The following is an 8,717-nucleotide window of genomic DNA, read 5'->3' on the forward strand; positions in this document are numbered from 1 at the left end:
CCCCCCCCGAACCTTTTGAAAGTGAAATATCTAGCCCCCTACAAACTCAGGCTCAGATTCGTATTAGTAGTAATCAACACGCGCTGCCACATAATAGTATTCTTTTTTATATTAAAAAAATTAATTATTCTTTTATATTTTACTTTTATATACATACATATATATCCTTTTTTCTTTTCCTTTCTTCCATTTCTTTTTCATTGAAGCTTCTGCAGAATTGACGACGGGGATGCCATGACTAATGCATCGTCGACCTTCATCGGAATTCTATATACCACGAAATATCGTTCTCTAAAGCTAGTGACAGACGAAAATTTTAATCACTGATTAATGTTTACAACAATTTCAATAAATGGGTCTTCTTTATTAAAGGGTCTGTACCCAACGATGAATTCTTTTCCATTTATTGAATCTATTACTTAGTGAACTCCTCCATTAATGACTGGACTAAAGTTCGATTCTTCTAACTTTCAATTTTGATTTTGACCTACCAAAAAATTTTCAAACTGATGAAAAGTGGAGATATGATGAAAAGTATGTGATTTGAAGATATGAATTGGCTTAGTAACAAAAAGTTGATGAACAATGAATTTATGAATGATTTTGAATTATGGGGTATTTGCATGAAGATTGGGATTCCATGTTACAATAGTGCTAAAGTCTTCTATTAAAATTGAGTCGAAAGTGATTGTTAGTTTGCCGGACATATATGATTTCACCAGATTTATAGTGACGGCGACGACGAAAGCGGCGGTGGAGGTGATATTGGAAGTGAACCTGAAAGGCGGTGGTTACCCTGGTGGTGGAGGTGAGCCCGCCGGTGTCTACGGATCTTATGAACATTAAAGGGAAAAGATAAAGAAGGTAAAAGAAATAAAAGAAAAAACAATTTCTTTTTCTTTTTGTTATTAATAGAATATTAATATGAAATAAATTACATATTTATAAAGTTAATATTTTAATCATCTTTTTATCTTTCACTCTCTTTGGCACCTTCTTTTCCACATCAACTTTTAGGGAGTAAATAATTACACTTTAAAATAGTCCAAGAGGGTAATAGAGCTCCCGTAAAGTATGAGTCTGTAGTTGGAAATCCGACAATAGGTTGGGTTGGTCTTTTAGCCAATTTTTCTACATTTTTAAGACATTATATTTAAACGTTATATAGTAAAAAATTACTACATTTTTATTTATAGTTTATAAAGAACTGTGCAAAGTCAATAATGAACAAATGTTATTAGATAGAGCGATGTATCATATTTCATTTGGGACGTAGTGAATAAGGAGAGGACATAAGGATTATTTAGTAGTTGAAAACTTAAGAACTTTGCGCATGCTGAATTAGAACTTGAAATCGTTTGGTAGAGTGTATTAAGAAAAATAATGCATGTATAAACTTGTGTATTATTAGTACCTTGTTTGGTACTCTTTTTCAATCTATGTATAACTAATGTTATACACTCGATTGTGTATTAATGCGTATATTGCTAATGCAATGGATTTCTAGGTAGTAACAATGGAATGGTTTCAATGAATGCATTAACTTAATTAAAGACTCAATTTTCCCTCAATATCATATTTATATCTTTTCTACAATAATAGTGATGAGTATCCTCGTAGGGCTGGACATAAATACCAAAAAACCAAAACAACGAACCAAACCATTTTTTTTGTATTTCGGTTTTCGATATATATTTTTGTATTTTTGGTATTTTGATTATTTCAATTTAAATGAAATATATTATATTATGATGTATATTTAAATTATATTAACTATTTATATTAAATAATAAATAAAATTAGGTCAATTTTCAAATAATTTGAGTCAAATTTCAATTTTCTCTTTCCAGTTTTCAAATTCTTCAAACAATATTCACTTTAGGTCAAGACTTACTTCTCACAGCGCCGCACACACGTCACTTTTCCCAAAATTCTTTCCCCCGCTTCCCACTTTCCGGCGCCGATGACCAGCGACCGGCTACCGCCCCGACTAGAAGTAGTGTTTCACGTCCCAAGCCTAAATCCTGGGCGTGGCCGACACTCGAAGACCATTGCTGGCTCCAAGAAAACCCTTGACCTAACTTTCTTAACTCAGTAGAAGACTTAAGCATAAGGTAAATAACTTAAAGAGAATAACTTCAAAGTATTAACTTAGCCAAAATGACAACTAAGTCTTAAACGTTTACAAATGAATAAGACTAAAGAACTATGTTATCTGTCTATGAAGCCTCTAAAAAAAAGAGGAATGTTGGGGCATGATCCCTAATCATCCTAACAACTGAAAACTAAAAACAATAACATGAATGATAAAGATGTCCTCCGGAATGATGGGAGGCTCACCAACCGACTCTGAGTGGGTCACTGGATCAACTATGCGTTTCATCATGATACGATGAAGGTCAACTGGCATCAATACATTGAATATACGAGGATGCGAGTTAGATTGCTAAAACAATGTAGGCTTGAAAGAGATTATGAAAGAAACACTTACCTTGACTCTCCTTAACTCATGCATACTTAACTGAACTCATTTAATTAAAAAGTAGTTTAAAAGCAAGTGCATAATAAAGATAATCTAATTAAAACCATGATGTGAACTCTGTGTTTATTCAAAGATACAAAATAACTCTAAGATGCATGTAAAAATACAGAATAAACTGCTGTCAATTCATAGTCATAATAAAAGACATCACATTTTCTCTCAAAGTCTACTTGTGTAGTATATGAATGAAGTTCCATACCCCCATTCATACTAATTGGAACCCCTTTAGGAGCCATGTAATTACTACTTGGGGAGTTTCTCTTACCGACAACCATCACTATGAGCATAAGGGATGGCACAATGTTTTACCTCACGTTGCAAGATGATCTTCCTATACCTTGCCGTCATCATAGAACCTGAACTACTAAGTGGATCCACTACTCTACTGTGAAAAAGATTCATCTAAAAAGTATGACCCTTTTTCTACCCATGATGACTACATCATGGCTAGCCAAGCGAAGCCTTGGCCTGACTTTCTAAAAAGGACCATTGTTGGCCCCAAGCAAAGCCTTGGCCTGACTTTCTTAACCCAGCGAAAGACTTAAATATAAGGTAAATAACATAAAGAAAATAACTTTAAAGTATTAATTTAGCCAAAACGTCAATTTAAGTCTTAAACTTTTACAAATGAAATGAATAAGACTAAAGAACTACGTTATATGTGTATGAAGCCTCTAAAAAAGAGGGAAGTTGGGACAGGACCCCCAATCATCCTAACAACTGAAAACTAAAAACAATAACATGAATGATAAATATGTCCTCCGAAATGATAGGAGGCTCACCAACAGACTCTCAGCTGCTCACTGGATCAATGGTGCGCCGGATGATGATCCTAGTTACCTGTGTCTGCATCATGATACGATGCAGGACAACTGACATCAATACATCATATGCGAGTTGGATTTCTTAAACAACATACACTTGAAAGAGATTATGAAAGAAACACTAACCTTTGCTCTTCTTAACTCATGAATGCTCAAATGAACTCATTTAATTAAAAAGCAATTTAAAAGCAAGTCCACAGTAAAGATAAGCTTTTTAAAAGCATGATGTAAACTCTATTTGTATACAAAGATACGAAATAACTCTGGATGTATGTAAAAATACATTATAAACTGATGTCAATTCATAATCATAATAAATTACATATCATTCTTCCTCTCAAAGTCTACTTGTGCAATGTATGAATAAAGTATCATAAACCCATTCATACTAAGAACCCCTTGTGGAACCATCGTATTACTACTGAGGTAGTTTATCTAACCCACAACCATCACTATGAGCCTAAGTGATGGTACGACCTCTTACCTCACGTTGCAACAGAACCATCCTATACCTTGCCGTCAATATAGAACCTAAACTACTATGTGCATCCACTAGTCTATTGTGAAAAAGATTCATCTAAAAGGTATGACCCTTTTTTACCCAATATGGCTACATGGTTTTCATGGAGACTTGAGTTAATATGACACTCGCATCTCCACCTCGGTGCTCAATACTACTTCTAAAAATATACTTATCTTATATGTGTTTAAAATAACGTTTTCTGTGATTTGAGATTAGTGCTAAAAAAACATAGCTCAAACGCTATCTTGGAAATCTCACTTTTCCTGCTTGCTCCATTTAAAAAAGTTATTACTCTTTTTTGAAAACTAGCCCGAAGGCTTTTCGGAAAACTTAGTTTCCATTCTTGTTTAAATGTGAAAAACATTTCTCTTAAATCAACTCTTAGGGAATACTTAGTTCCCTTATATTTTTCTTTGAAGAAAGAACTTCAACTTTTTACTCTTTACTTAACTTGAAACTCGAGTCTTAAAATAAAGTTAAAACATTTATTAAAGACTCTTGAAACTTTAAGAAACTTTGCTTTGACTTACTTCTTAACTTCTAAACTTAAATCTTAACTTCTTTGTCTTTAAACTTAACTTTCGTTGAATTGAATTATGGATTCAAGGTTCATCATCTAATGTTTATGGATGACTTAATATGTACCTTAGAGTGTTGGAATAAAATAAGAAACATGGGTACATTACTTAGGAACTAATACGAAAGAGTAGGGAATGAATGGGGTGAACTGGTGACCTTGGCTCTCTAAGAGGCTTGGGGCGCTTTTGCTGGCGCGCCGCCCCAAGGCCCTACGGACAGAGATTGTCCTATGGGGCAATGGGAGGCGCAGCGCCCCAGAGCCCTATGGACAGGCGTTTTGACTTTTCTTCTCCATTTTTCAACTCTAAACCCTCTAAACTTCCATGGTTCCTTCCCGAAATACTTAGGATCATTAGTACCCTAACACCCAATAAATTTGACTCGGAAATAACACGGAAACACGAATCAAATTAACACTAGGTATGCAATAACTCAACCAACAAGAATTCAACAATGCTCTTCAAGAACTTCACTTTTCATTGTTCAATCTATTCAAAATCGCTGATGGTTTGTGGATAAACTAAACCAATACAAAAGGATCTCACATAACTTGATAGGGATCACCCCCGACAAAGTCCACAAGCCGAACTTCAACGATATTGAACGTTCTTGCTTCTCTTCTCCTATCTCCCTCTTCTCCTCTTCTTTTCTCTTCTCTCAAAATGCTAACTTGCTTTTCTAAAAGCGTGAACTGAATAAGATCATTCTAGACCCAGATTTATCACCCCAAAACAAAATAAAATAATTGGGTAAGGAAAAGACAAATTTGACCTTCCCAATTCTGGATTGGAGTCCAATAGCCCAACTTCCGTAAGGCGTATCTTACTCATACAATATCAAACTTTCACAAACTCGGTGGCGTTGGAAAGATTATTATAAGGTCTATCCAATCATACCTGGAGCTAATCCTACCTCATCTTGAGCTAGGAGTTATGACCGTTTAAAAATGACCAAAACTCAGTTTCTTAACTTGGAAAATTTTTCCAGATTTTTCTTATTCCTTCCAGAAATAAATATTTCTTGATTATAACCTCTTTTCTAGTCATCTCTAGTTGCGAGATGTTATAATATCTACCCCTTGGAAACATTAGTCCTCGAATGAGATTTCTCTTTACTAGGCTAAGGGTGTAACATGTAGTTCAAACACCCAACAAGTTAATGCAGTCAACCAACATGCTTACTCATAACTTAAGGGCACTTAGAGGAAAATTTGTATCTTTGTTTGCATATTCTCCGGATTCAAAGAGATGTGGATATATATTTTTGCTATCCTCTCCAGATTCTCAAGTAACTTCTTCACAAACTAATCTCTCCACAGAATTTTGACTTGATGCTACTTACTTTGTTCTCAACTTGTGAACTTGACGATTTACATTCTTAATCGAGACCTCCTCATAAGACAAGCTATCATTGATACCAATATTCTCAGTTGTTATGATAGGTGAAGTGTCTCTCATGAACTCCTTCAACATGGAGAGGTGAGACACCGGATGGACTGCTGCTAACGCTTGTGATAGCTCTAACTTACCAGCTACGTAGCCAATCCTCTTGGATATTCTATAAGGACCAATATACTGGGGATTGATCTTTCCCTCATAACACCCTTCACGGGTGAAACTTTCAAGTAATTCAATCATCTACCATTGGTACACATAAACTACCTTGATATCTAGATACACCATCTCCCCCTTGTTCAAAAGCCATCACATTTTGCTTATGAAGATTTGCCTTAAATTCAAGTCAGATAGGTTCTTGGTCTTGCTCACCTTTTACTTCTTACACTAATGATAATTCAAACCCATTCATTACCACTGCTCTTTCTTCTGTGTAAATCATTAATGGAACTCCTAACCATGCAAGTCTATGCACATCCTTTTCTAACTCTTTCTTATCTTCCTCAAAATGGGTGGTGCCAAAAACTCTCGTAATCGATGAATACTTCCACATGAACACCATAAAGATAATGTTGCTATCTTACGAAGAAAATACTAAATCAACCAACTTTAAATCATGGGTTGGGTAATTTCTCGCATGAATGAAGTCTCATAACCCCATTCATACTAAGCAGAACCCCTTGTGGAACCATGTTATTACTACTGAGGGAGTTTCTCTAACCGACAACCATCACTATGGCCCTAAGTGATGGTACGACCTTTTACCTCATGTTGCAACAGAACCATCCTATACCTTGCCATTAATATATAACCTAAACTACTAAATGTATCCACTAGTCTATTGTGAAAAGGATTCATCTAAAAAGTATGATAATATGGCTACATGGTTTTCATGGAGACTTGAGTTAATATGACACTGGCATCCCCACCTCGGTGTTCAATACTACTTCTAAAAATATACTTATTTTATATGTTTTTAAAATAACCTTTTCTGTGATTTGAGATTAGTGCCAAAAAAATATAGCTCAAAACGCTATCTTGAAATTATCAGTTTTCCTGCATGCTCCATTTAATAAAGTTATTACTCTTTTCTGAAAACTATCCCGAAGGCTTTTTGGAAAACATAGTTTTCATTCTTGTTTAAATGTGGAAAACATTTCTCTTAAATCAACTCTTAGGGAATACTTAGTTCCCTTATATTTTTCTTTGAAAAAAGAACTTCAACTTTTTACTCTTTACTTAACTTGAAACTTGAGTCTTAAAACAAAGTTAAAACATTTATTAAAGACTCTTGAAACTTTAAGAAACTTTGCTTTGACTTACTTCTTAACTTCTAGACTTAACTCTTAACTTCTTTGACTTTAAAGTTAATTTTCCTTGAATTGGATTATGGATTCATGGTTCATGATCTCATGTTTATGAAAGATTTCATGATGTTTAGATGTACCTTAGAGTGTTCGGATCAACTAAGAAACATGGATACATCACTTAGGAACTAGTACATAAGAGTGGGGAATGAATGGGGTGAACTGCCGCCCTTGGCGCTCCGAGAGGCGTGGGGTGCTCTGTTTGGGGCGCCTCCCCAAGGCCTTATAGACAGAGACTGTCCTGGGAGGCTATGGGAGACGTTGCGCACGAGGGCCCTACGGACAAACGTTTTGACTTTTCTTCTCTGTTTTTAACTCAAAACTCCCATTGTTCCTTCCCCAAACACTTAGGATCATTAGTACCCTCAATTCCCAATATATTTGAATCAAAAAATAACCTGGAAACGAATCAAATCAACACTAGGCATGGAACAACTCAACCCACAAGAATTCAACAATACTCTTCAAGAACATCACTTTTCATCATTTTATCTATTTGAAGTCGCTGAATAAAACAAGTTGGTGTGTGGGTGAACTAACCCAACACGAAAATATCTCACATACCTTGAAATGGATCACCCCCGATGAATTCCACATGCCCAACTTCAATGATCTTCAACGTTCTTGCTCCCTCTTCTCCTTTCTCCTCTTTTCTCCTCTTCTTTTCTCTTCTCTCAAAACCCTATGTTGTTTTTCTAAAAGCGTGAACTGAATAATCAGTTTAGTCCCGAATTTATTACCCAAAATGAAATAAAATGATTGTGTAAGGAAAAGACAAATTTTCCCTTTCCAAATACGAATTGGACTATCCTTAATGCAATAACTCAACTTCCGAAAGGCGTATCTGACCACACGATATCGAAATTGTGCAAACTCCATGACGTTGGAAAGATTACTCTAAGGGATTTCCAGTAATATCTGGAACTACTCCTAACTCATCCTGCTCTAGGAGTTATGATCGTTTGAAAATGACCAAAACTCACTTTCTAACTTGGATAATTTTTCAGATTTTTTCTTATTCCTTTCAAAATCGAATATTTCCAGATTTTAATCTCTTTTCTAGTCATTTCTATTTGTGAGATGTTGCACAGTGGACTGGTGAACCAGTAGCAGCTGCCGAGTGGCGACCAGCAGCTGACCGACGACCAACAACCGGTAATGTATTTCATATTTTGCTTTCATTGAACCGAACTAACAAATACCGAATCGAAATTACATAAATCGAAACAAAATAATAAAAAAAACTGAATTTTTTTGGTTCGGTTTTTCGGTACACCTATTACAAAAATCGAAAATCAAAAATATCAAAAAAAAATTAATGAGCCGAATTACCGAATGCCCAACCCTATATCCTTTTAAATAATTGTTTTAAGGATATATTAGCAAACTAGTAAAAAATTCTAACACAATTATTTAAAACATCCATATTTTATAAATATTAGTAAAAATATTAAAATGTCAATATTTTAAAAAATATTGCGTATCCTA

This window comes from Solanum pennellii, chromosome 7 (assembly GCF_001406875.1).
Source record: "Solanum pennellii chromosome 7, SPENNV200".
NCBI lineage: Eukaryota > Viridiplantae > Streptophyta > Magnoliopsida > Solanales > Solanaceae > Solanum > Solanum pennellii.